A 12154-nucleotide genomic window follows, 5' to 3' on the forward strand; every position below is an offset into this window, starting at 1 on the left:
TGTTCAGCATGAGGGCGGCTCACGCATACTGCCGCCGCTCAACTGTTTGCACTTTCCAATGATCAGCCCAACAGAGACACAAATGAACAGATTGATTTAAGCTCTCCAAGTGGCCAGACCTCCACACTCCATCCATCAGCAGCGCACAATAGCTTTCTCAAGCGCATCGCAGGTAAAAATCACTCCATCAACTCCCAGGCTGAGAGACGGGGAGCCGAGACTAACTACAAATGAGACTGGCCTTTCTCTGTCTCAAACTAAGCGGGTCGTTGAAGCGAGAGGGGTAAAAAGTGCTCCAAAGGAGAAACAAAGAATAAAGGGAAAGCCGGCGGTGCGCTGAAATCACAGGCCTGTAGTCATGGAAACCAGAGTTTACCTGCGGAGCTGTCAGAAATATCATGTTTGACCACGGCGTCCGCTGGCTGGAGGCTGTCAATACTGAAGCGCTGGGTTTTTCCATTATTAGCGCCTTTATGATGGTGCTGTCCATTGGTTTTGATTTGGAAATAATTAGCCCTTTTCTCCTGTGCTCATCTTTTGGTTCAGCATGCAGTCAGAACTAACCTAAAGGTCCCATGAAATTAAAATTTGCATCAGTTTTGTTTACTTTTAGGATATCTATAAGCTATTGCACACCAAAACAGTGACAAAATTCACGTTTAGAAGATATAAACCTGATATGAATATGGAAAGTTTGTAGTTTTGTCACTTCTGCCTAAGTAGGTCAACGTCAATCAAATGCTCTCAATGACCAATCAAATGCTCTCTAGTGTATGACATGCCCCGCCCCCTTTAGAACACTTCTCATTTGATTCACTTGAGCTCAAACACTCAACGCTAAGAGAAAACACCATTGGCTGTTTTATAAAAGGGGAGGAGCTACATGATGTCCCGCCCTCTCTTCATGTTTTGGTTGAGATTAGGCAAACACTGAATAAAAAAGCACATTTCAAAGCACTTCAGGGACAGTTCACCCAAACAAATGACAGTTTACTCAGTCTGTACTCTGAGATAGGAAAAGTAAGCGTTTACATGCGGAGCTGTCAGAAAAATCATGTTTGACCACTTCGTCCGCTGGCTGGAGGCTGTCAATACTGAAGCGCTGAGTTTTTTCCATTATTAGCGCCTTTATGATGGTGCTGTCCATTGGTTTTGATTTGGAAATAATTAGCCCGTTTCTCCTGTGCTCATCTTTTGGTTCAGCATGCAGTCAGAACTAACCTAAATGTCCCATGAAATTAAAATTTGCATCAGTTTTGTTTACTTTTAGGATATCTATAAGCTATTGCACACCAAAACAGTGACAAAATTCACCTTTAGAAGATATAAACCTGATATGAATATGGAAAGTTTGTAGTTTTGTCACTTCTGCCTAGGTAGGTCAACGTCAATCAAATGCTCTCAATGACCAATCAAATGCTCTCTAGTGTGTGACATGCTCCGGCCCCTTTAGAACACTTCTCAATTGAACTCAAACACTCAACACTAAGAGAAAACACCATTGGCTGTTTTATAAAAGGGGAGGAGCAACATGATGTCCCGCCCTCTCTTCATGTTTCGGTTGAGATTAGGCAAACACTGAATAAAAAAGCACATTTCAAAGCACTTCAGGGACAGTTCACCCAAACAAATGACAATTTACTCACTCTGAAACTCAAGTGGTTTCAAACTTTCTGTAGAACACAGAAGATGATGTTTGAAGAATGTTAAAAACCTGTAATCATTCACTTTTGACTTGCATAATCATAAAAAAAAGTAAGAGTTTACCTGCGGAGCTGTCAGAAATATCATGTTTGACCACTTCGTCCGCTGGCTTGAGGTTGTCAATACTGAAGCGCTGGGTTTTTCCATTATCAGCGCCTTTATGATGGTGCTGTCAATTGGTTTTGATTTGTAAATAATTAGCCCGTTTCTCTTGTGCTCATCTTTTGATTCAAATGTTAATTAAAATTAGTATCAGGTTTGTTTGTTTTTAGGATTTCTATAAGCTAGTGTGCACCAAAACTGTGAAAAAAATCACGTTTAGAAGATATAAACCTAATGAAAAAAACAGCTTAAACCAGCCTAGGCAGGTCAAGCTGGTTTTAGCTGGTCATTTTCCAGCCTGACCAGCTAAGACCAGGCTGGAAATGGCTGGAAACCAGTGGCCAAAACCCCTCTAAAACCAGGCTGGTCAACCAGCTAAAACCAGCCAACCAGCTTAGGCTGGTTTAAGATGTTTTTTTCAGCAGGGAAACTTGATATAAACATGTAAAGCTTGTAGTTTTGTCACTTCCGCCAAAGTAGATCAACGTTTTTATTCAGGTCACCTCATACTTCAGTTTCTCATCAAATCCTCTGACCAATCATTCCTGCTCATCTTTTGATCCAGGAATAGTTTGCCCAAACAAATGAAGATTTACTTACTATGTACTCAAGTGGTTTTAAACTTTTAGGGGTTTCTGTTTTGCTGTAGAACACGTAAGACTTGACTCAGTGCATATGATTGGTTAAAAGATTAGATGAGAAACTGAAGTATGGCATCATCAAAATCATCCATATTGATCTATATTTGGCAGGAGTGAGAAGCTGCATAGGGGTTAGCAAAGGTGGCTCAGTGGTTATCACTGTCGCCTTACAGCAAAACGGTCGCTGGTTCGAGTCCCAGCTGGGTCAGTTGGCATTTTTATGTGGAGTTTGCATTTTCTCCCCGTGTAGGCGTAGGTTTCCTCCGGGTGATTTCCCCCACAGTCCAAACACATGCGCTAGGGGAATTGATTAACTAAATTGGCCGTAGTGTATAAGTGTGTGTATCAGTGTGTATGGGTGTTTCCCAATACTGGTCTACAGCTGATAGAGCATCCGCTGTGTAAAAACATATGCTGGAATAGTTGGTGGTTCATTCCACTGTGGCGAAGTAAGCGACTAAGTCGAAGGAAAATGAATGAATTAAATAAATTAAGCTACAAGTGGGCGGAGCCAACTGAAAAAGGACAAAGAGGCGGGACATGGGTTTGTGTACGACTCGATCTCTGGCAACACATTCATATATTTGCACATGGTGTTGCAGAAGCTTTATGATTGTGTATTAACATGACAGCGCTATCACAGATGAACTGTTCAAATCATTACAGCTCAGTCAAGCCGTGCCAGCCGTATCTCCATGTTTGACAAGACTCACATTAATGTGATGGAAAATTCAGCTCATCTTAAATCATCTCGTAAATCTCTGGCCGGTGTCCAGACTCACAGCCAGAGAGGAGAGCCAATCCTCCACCCTGTTGACACGCACATGATGCTTATTACGCCATAAATCAACGTTATGTCTCATGCATGCCACACTGTGTGTGTGACGCTTCACAGCAAACATGTAAAAAGATGAGTGTGTGCTGCATTAATCAATGAGTCTGTCAACCTACTGTACAGGATCACTCTGTGGCGTAATTATTAAAATGCAATGGAAAAACGATATATAAAGGTTTGCATGATTAAAACAAACAAAAAATAAAGATAATAAAACTGATTTTTGGGATGTCACAGTGGCACATTGGGTGGCACGATTGCCTCACAGCAAGAAGGTCGCTGGTTCGAGCCTCGGCTGAGCCAGTTGGTGTTTCTGTGTGGAGTTTGCATGTTCTCCCCGTGTTGGGGTGGTTTCCTCCGAGTGCTCCGGTTCGCCCACAGTCCAAACACATGCGCTATAGGGGAACTGATCCACTAAACTGTCTGTAAAGTATGTGCGTGAATGAAAGTGTGCGGATGTTTTCCAGTGATGGGTTGCAGCTGGAAGGGCATCCGCTGTGTAAAACATTTGCTTTGATTTTTTTCATGGAGTTTGATTATAAAAACAAAATGTATAATTTTCTATTGTTGGAAGCTGGTTGTATTCACCAACTGCTACCACATAACCCTTTCTAAATGTCTGCGGCCACACTTTACAATAAGGTTCATTAGTTAATGTATTTATTAACCTGAGCTAACTATTAACAATACACTGCAAAAAAAAGGCATTTCTTACTTAGATTTTTTTGTCTTGTTCTAATCCAAATATCTAAAAACTCTTAAATCAAAAATAATTTTCTAAACAAGCCAAACAATTGTGTCATTGGGTGATGAGCAAATCGTACTAAATTGTACGAATTAGATCGTACGAATTCATACGCATTAGCCACTAAATCAAAAAGTTACGAATTGCCTTGAGATTGCGTTGGATAAACTGCACAGACAGCGTGACTGTCCTTCTCGGAACCGCAGACGGCCATGGCGTGACCGCAATATAAGCTCGCACGTCTTCCTCTACTTCAGCTATTATTCCAACATAGGCGGGCGCGGGCGCTCTAACTGAAAGCAGGAGATGCGTTTCTATAGCAACCTCTCGCGACACAACCTCTCAAGTGGGGTGAATTCATACAAGTTCAGTCGTACAAAAATGTACAATTTTAAAAAGTAGGCGTGGCACCCAACCCCACCCCTAAACCCAACCATCATTGGGTGATGAGCAAATCGTACTAAATTGTATGAATTAGATTGTACGAATTCATACAAATTAGCCACTAAATCAAAAAGTTACGAATTGCTGTGAGATTGCGTTGGATAAACTGCACAGACAGCGTGACTGTCCTTCTCGAAACCGCAGACAGCCATGGCGTGACTGCAATGTAAGCTTGTACGTCTTCCTCTACTTTAGCCATCATTCCAACATAGATGGGCGCGCTATAACCGAAAGCAGGAGATGCGTTTCTATAGCAACCTCTCGCTACACAACCTCTCCAGTGGGGTGAATTCGTACAAGTTCAGTCGTACAAAAATGTACAATTTTAAAAAGGAGGCGTGGCACCCAACCCCACCCCTAAACCCAACCATCATTGGGGGATGAGCAAATCGTACTATGAATTAGATCGTACGAATTCATACGAATTAGCCACTAAATCAAAAAGTTACGAATTGCCATGAGATTGCGTTGGATAAACTGCACAGACAGCGTGACTGTCCTTCTCGGAACCGCAGACGGCCATGGCGTGACCGCAATATAAGCTTGTACGTCCTCCTCTACTTCAGCTATTATTCTAACATAGGTGGGCGCGGGCGCTCTAACCGAAAGCAGGAGATGCGTTTCTATAGCAACCTCTCGCGACAAAACCTCTACAGTGCGGTGAATTCGTACAAGTTCAGTCGTACAAAAATGTACAATTTTAAATAGGAGGTGTGGCACCCAACCCCACCCCTAAACCCAACCATCATTGGGTGATGAGCAAATCGTACTAAATTGTAAAAATTAGATCGTACGAATTCATATGAATTAGCCACTAAAAAGTTACGAATTGCCGTGAGATTGCGTTGGATAAACTGCACAGACAGTGTGACTGTCCTTCTCGGAACCACAGACAGCCATGGTGTGACCGCAATATAAGCTCGCTCGTCTTCCTCTACTTCAGCTATAATTCCAACATAAGCGGGCGTGTGCGCTCTAACCGAAAGCAGGAGATGCGTTTCTATAGCAACCTCTCACAACACAACCTCTCCAGTGCGGCGTCTCGCGATATTTGCAAACAAGTCACATGAATCATTCATTCATTCATTTTCTTTTCAGCTTAGTCCCTTTATTAATCCGGGGTTGCCACAGCGGAATGAACCGCCTACTTATCCAGCATGTTTTTTATGCAGTGGATGCCCTTCCAGCCGCAACCCATCTCTGGGAAACATCCACACACACACTCATACACTAAGGACAATGTAGCCTACTCAATTCACCTGTACCGCATGTCTTTAGACAGTGGGGGAAACCTAACTAACATTAACTAATACAGCCTTATTGTAAAGTGGTACCATGTGATTTGTGCATATTAGTTACCCTATAAAACACACACCCGGTTCTTCATATAATGATAAGCAAAAGATTAAAGAGGACTACTGAAATCCATCCCTCATAATGTGCACCTCTGAGGAAGAGAAGAGTTGTCTTTTGTCTTCAGCTCCAATGATCATGCAAACTAGCGTCTCTGCCAAATCCTCTATTCATTGTGCCACTGAAAATACAAATCAGTTCAAAACAATTTTTGGCCTCTAAATGACTGATTCCACTGTCATAAATGTTTCAGGGCGAGCAAAGTGAAGCAATTTGTGCTCGGCCCGCCTGTACAATGTCTGTCTGGAGGAGAAGATGCGAAGTGAATTTCAATCCTGATGTTTGAGGGTCGGTCTGAACTCTAGCGATGTTCAGGGTCAGAAGACGCACTTTGTTCTTCACTTTTCACTTTTAGCCTATATTACCTCAAAGGTCAGTATTGAGCATCACTTCAATACTGAGGAGTATTTTAAGCTCAGCTTTGCCACGCCAGAACAGCAATATTTACAAAAAGGTCAAGGATTCTTACATTTCCTTTCATGGGGATAAAAAAAAAAAAAAAAAAATGTGCGGCCTGTGATAGCAACCTTATTATGGAGCTAATAATATGCCAAAACAATCTGAATTAGAATTATGTTCATTGGAATTATTAAAAATTATAATTTAATAAATCTGAATTTTTTTTTGCTGTTAAAATTGTTTCGAATTTGAATTTCTTAACTTTAATTTGAACTTCATAACTTGAATATTGAACATTCTCAGAGATAGGTTTCAGCTGGAAGGGCATCCACTGGGTAAAACATGTGCTGGATAAGTTGGCGGTTCATTCCGCTGTGGTGACCACAGATTAATAAAGGGAATAAGCCAAAAAGAAAATGAATAAATGAATGTTTAACAGAACAAGGATTTTTTTTACAGCAGGTATTATAATATTTATTTTTAGATTTCGGCTAGAGTAAAAGCAGTGCTTAATTTTTAAAAATCATTTTAGGGTCAATATTATTAGCCCCCTTAGGGCACTATTTGTTTTGGATTGTCCCCAGAACAAACCACTGTTATACAATGACTTGCCTAATTACCCTAACGTTACCCTAATTACCCTAGTGAAGCCTTTACATGTCACTTAAAGCTGAATACTAGTGTCTTGAAGAATATCTAGTCTAATGTTATGTGCTGTCATCATGACAAAGTGAAAATAAATCAGTTATATATAATCCAAGTGTCAATTAGGTGGGTTTCCATTAAGCTGTTATGCTGGGTTCACAGCAAACGCGGAAGTATTCATGCGCTGTTGCAAAGTCCATAGATTTATACATTAGATGTCGCCTGGCCTATTGTTGTCTACTGGACGTAATGTGTCAATAGCGCCGCTATCTTGGTACAGGGTAGCGCTCCTTTGAAATGAATGCGGGACCAAGGTACAGTGGAGGACTGTGGACACATAAAGCCAGAGATATACACATATACACATATATCTATGATCGGGAGTGTTCCTGGATGTTAGTATGTAATTTTTTTTTCTAATTACGAAAATTATAATTTTACATCACTTTTCTACATTGATGGATCAGTGATCGCACGGGCATTCCTGACAAAAAGCTTGTGTTTGTGTGTACAGAAATGTACTATTCACCCTCCCTGGTAAATCTGATCTAATCATGTCCTGAAACACACCTCCTCTCATACTGGCGGAGGGAGCGATTCGTTTGTGAATGAATCCCCCAAACGATTCCTTCACTAGCCGACAATAATACAAGTTTCTGGCTGCGCAGCATCTCGTTGTCATATTTCTTTTGCATTGTTTGCTGATTTTATTCAACAAAACTAGCATAAGCCGAGTGTTTAGTGTGAGTTGGAGCTGCTTTGCTGTATGGTGAATGCAGTAAGTGACTGTATTATCATCAATAACGTTACCTGATTAGCACAAAAGTTCAGAACATACAAAAACAGAAAAAAACTTAATATTACCTGTGAAATGTTCTGCCTTTGTGCTTTGTTTTCTTTGTTTGCTCGTTACTACACCCGTAGACAGCGCTAAAGTCCCGCATCTTCACGTAATAACACTGTCTTGACTAGTGCGGTTGAATGACATTTGTCCTGGGAGCACTGTACCAATGTGGCGGCGCTATTGATGAACGGTCAGGGTCCCTATGCAATATCTAGTGTATATATCTATGTGCAAAGTCAACAAACGCGTCAGGAATGGACGTGGAAAGTTTGCCGCGAAAATACCGGGGATGACACGCGTTTGGTAATAGACGCGTTTTGATTCATTTGGCTTTCCATAGAATATGACTCAATCGCGTCTTTCGCGCGAGTTCAAAAAATAACCTCGAGCGGAAAATTCGCCTGAAGTGTCCATGACGACCGTATCGTTGCTGTATGTGGATCTGAATGTAACCACGAAACAGCCCCTCAGCAGAGGAAGATGCCCAGACGCTCTGGATCGTCTATAATTGTTTATTGTCTACCAGAGAATCCCTGTCAGCGACCCTAAGCAGCAAAACTGGACACCCATCACCCTGAAATTGAGGTAAAGATTATATTTACACATTCATTCAAAGACAACCTGTGACAGCCTATACTGTTTGCCATCCTACTTTGAATATTCAGAAATAGTATGGAAGGGCGGCACAGTGTCTCAGTGGTTAGCCCTGTCACCTCACAGCAAGAAAGTCACTGGTTCGAGCACCAGCTGAAATTAACGTACTGAAATTAATTCAAAAGCTGAATATATATAAATGTACACACTTTTCATTCCTTAATTCCTTTTCCTTCGGCTTAGTCCCTTATTTATCAGGGGGCGCCACAGCGGAATGAAGCGCCAACTATTCCAGCATATGTTTTACGCAGTGGATGCCCTTTCAGCCGCAACCCAGTACTGGGAATCACCCATACACTCTCACTTTCTCACTCACACTCATACACTATGGTCAATTTAGTTCATCAATTCCCCTATAGCGCATGTGGGGGAAACCGGAGCACTCGAAGGACACCCAAGCCAACATGGGGAGAACATGCAAACTCCACACAGAAATGACAACTGGCCCTGCCAGGACTTGAACTAGAGACCTTCTTGTTGTAAGTGCTAACCACTGAGTCACCGTGCCTCCATATACACACAGAAAAGGTAAATAGACTCAACGATGTGCTAAAAACTGTAAGTAAAAGACCATTTAACGCAGGGGCTCATGGAATAGAAGCAGATATAGTCTAGTGCAGTGGTTTCTGGCTTTACCGTCTCCATCTCTCCACTGCAGCTGAATCAAACATGGCTTCATATAATGCAGGAGAAAGCAATCGCAGGGCCAGATCAATAGACTTTTAATCGCATCTCGGCAGGCCTCTTCTCCACTCAGACGCTTTTGTTTTCTGGCTAAATAACTTGTGGCTTTTATTGCTTTGTCTTTCGCACCAACTTACCTCATCTGAGCAAACCCTCCCTCTGTCTCCCATTCCTCATCCGAGCCTTGAAACGTTCTCTTTTACTGGAAAACGAATGTAATATTTTATATATTAAACGGATAGTTTCCCCTAAATCTTTCAAAATTTACGCTACTTTTTAGCCCTGTGTAAATATGTGTACATTTATATTTATTCAGTTCTGAAATTAATTTCAGTCAAATTATTAACCAATATGTAAATATGCAAGCAGCAACGTGGCACAGTGGGTAGCACGATTGCCTTACAGCAAGAAAGTCGCTGGTTTGAGCCTCAGCTGGATCAGTTGTCATTTCTGTGCGGAGTTTGCATGTTCTTCCCCTGTTCTTTTGGGTTTCCTCCCAGTGCTCTGGTTTTTCCCTTAAGTCCAAAGTCACGTGCTTTAGTTGAATTGGGTAGGCTAAAATTGTCCGTTGTGGGTGTGTGTGTGTGAATGGGAGTGTATGGGTGTTTCCCAGTGATAGGTTGCTGCTGGAAGGGCATCCATTGCGTAAAACATATGCTGGATAAGTAGGTGGTTCATTCCGCTGTGGCGACCCCAGATTAATAAGAGGACTAAGCTGAAAAGAAAATGAATGAATAACAGTAAATATGCATATGATTTATCTACAATGCAGTGTGCAAAGTAATATTTTCTATTACTTTTTTAGTAGATATAATATAAGTGAGACTTTGTTTACCAAATAAGGATATGTATTTGGATTTGCATTGTAAACATTAAACAAAAGCTTAAAAGGTATTATTTTTTATTCTATGTATTAAGTTTTTAGTTACGATACGCCCAAAATCATTCCACATAAAGCTGCAGACTTTTTACAAAATTCTATGCAGAAATAAAGTTCATTATTCATTCACTTATTCAAATGATCTATTTGATCTGGTCAGAGCGAATTACTGTAATATTTGCTGGAAAAAAAAACAAAAACAAAAAAACGGCCACTTTATTAGGTACACCTGTCCAACCATTCGTTAACGCAAACTTCTAATCAGCCAATCACATGGCAGCAACATGGTCAAGACGATCTGCTGCAGTTCAAAGCGAGCATCAGGATGGGGAAGAAAGGGGATTTAAGTGACTTTGAACGTGGCATGGTTGTTGCTGCCAGACGGGCTGCTCTGAGTATTTCAGAAACTGCTGATCAACTGGGATTTTCACGCACAGCCATCTCTCCACAGAGAATGGTCTGACAAAGAGGAAATATCCAGTGAGCGGCGGTTCTGTGGGCGCAAATGCCTTGTTGATGCCAGAGGTCAGAGGAGAATGGCCAGACTGGTTCCAGCTGATAGAAAGGCAACAGTAACTCAAATAAGCACTCGTTACAACCGAGCTCTGCAGAAGAGCATCTCTGAACACACAACACGGCCAACCTTGGATTTTGGTCGGCTCAGAATTTGGCCTCAACAGCATGAAAGCATGGATCATCCTGCCTTGTATCAGCGGTTCAGGCTGGTGGTCGTGGTGTAATGTGTGAGGGGAGATTTTCTTTGGGTCCATTAGTACCAATTGAGCATCAACGCCACAGCCTACCTGAGTATTGCTGCTGACCATGTCCATCCCTTTATGAGCACAGTGTCTCCATCTTCTGATGGCTACTTCCAGCAGGATAACGCAGCATGTCATAAAGTTCAATCATCTCAGACTGGTGAACATGACGATGAGTTCACTGTGCTCAAATGGCCTCTACAGTCACCAGATCTCAATCCAATAGAGCAGCTTTGGGATGGGGTGGAACGGGAGATTGGCATCATGGATGTGCAGCCGACAAATCTGCAGCAACTGTGTGATGCTATCATGTCAATATGGAGCAAAATCTCTGAGGAATATTTCCAGCACCATGTTGAATCTCTGCCGGTCTCGGCAGGTCTAAAGGCAAAAGTGGCTCCAACTCAGTAAGGTATACCTAACAAAATAGTGTGTATATATATATATATATATATATATATATATATATATATATATATATATATATATATATATATATGTATTATTTTAATGTATCTTAATTAATGTGGAATTATAGGTCACCATCAAATTAAAATTGTTTCTTTTGTTCATTAATGCACACTTTTGGGTGTATTGTGTATGATTCATCGATACTTGCTGTTCTAAAGAAAACTTTATTTGTGTAAATCACCTTGCTAAATCACTTCAGAATCCAATTGATTACCAATTGATAAAGCCAACCTGTGCTCTAATATGTCACATTATAGGAGCAAAACTGGTTGTGAAAGCTACTTCATATAGCCTTTAAACTTCACAGCTGTATATTGAATAAATAAGCGCCGCGGTAAAGCCTGCGAGGCAGACGGCTCATCAGCAACATGATGTACTGTAAAGAGCTTTGCTGTCAAAATCCAGAGCTATTCTATTAATTAGGAGCCGTAGGATGCTGAATGTTCCTGAATACATCAGAACCGCAGTTAAGATCATGTTCCCTGAAGGATTTGTGAGAGAGACGAAACATTTTCCCCACCTTCACCCGTTTCTCCAACCATTACTCTCCGCTCAAACCATTACTCTCAGATCTGCCTGTCAACCTTAAGCTAATAAAGCTTTTTAGCGTGTTATTTGTGACATTTCTCTGAAGGTAGCAGTGCATTACTTTGCAGGGCTTTCGTGCTAACCTATATTCTAAATAAAACATAACTTCAAAAAGGCCTTCAACCAGCTTGCCTTCAGGCTAGTCTTCGAGTTCGGCAGGAGATGATGGGCTGGCTGTGACGTCATGGCATTAATATTAATTAGGTCATGCTGACTTTGCTAAGTAACTTAGTTCGCAAGCAAATGAATATTCATGAGCCCGGCATATGGCAGCGTTCATAAATTTAGATGTTGAAATGTGGACATAAAGTGCAGGTCTATAATGTTGGAAGTCTGTATGTAATCAA

At 41.3% G+C, this 12154-nt stretch overlaps 1 protein-coding gene across 6 annotated transcripts in view; it reads left to right on the plus strand.

Annotated features, from left to right (window-relative positions):
* The first annotated feature begins 8096 nt into the window (after positions 1 to 8096).
* The window catches only part of grik2 (glutamate receptor, ionotropic, kainate 2), a 339915-nt gene continuing 335857 nt past the window's right edge, over positions 8097 to 12154 (plus strand). For 2 of the 6 annotated variants that reach the window (XM_073925013.1, XM_073925014.1), the window contains exon 1: positions 8116 to 8357. The gene's annotated coding sequence lies outside the window, so the exon portion shown is untranslated. Of the gene's footprint in view, positions 8358 to 12154 lie in introns of all 6 variants that reach the window. The other 4 variants (XM_073925009.1, XM_073925012.1, XM_073925015.1 and 1 more) reach the window with 4 other exon arrangements.

The sequence above is a fragment of the Danio rerio genome, chromosome 16 (assembly GCF_049306965.1).
Source record: "Danio rerio strain Tuebingen ecotype United States chromosome 16, GRCz12tu, whole genome shotgun sequence".
Taxonomy (NCBI): domain Eukaryota; kingdom Metazoa; phylum Chordata; class Actinopteri; order Cypriniformes; family Danionidae; genus Danio; species Danio rerio.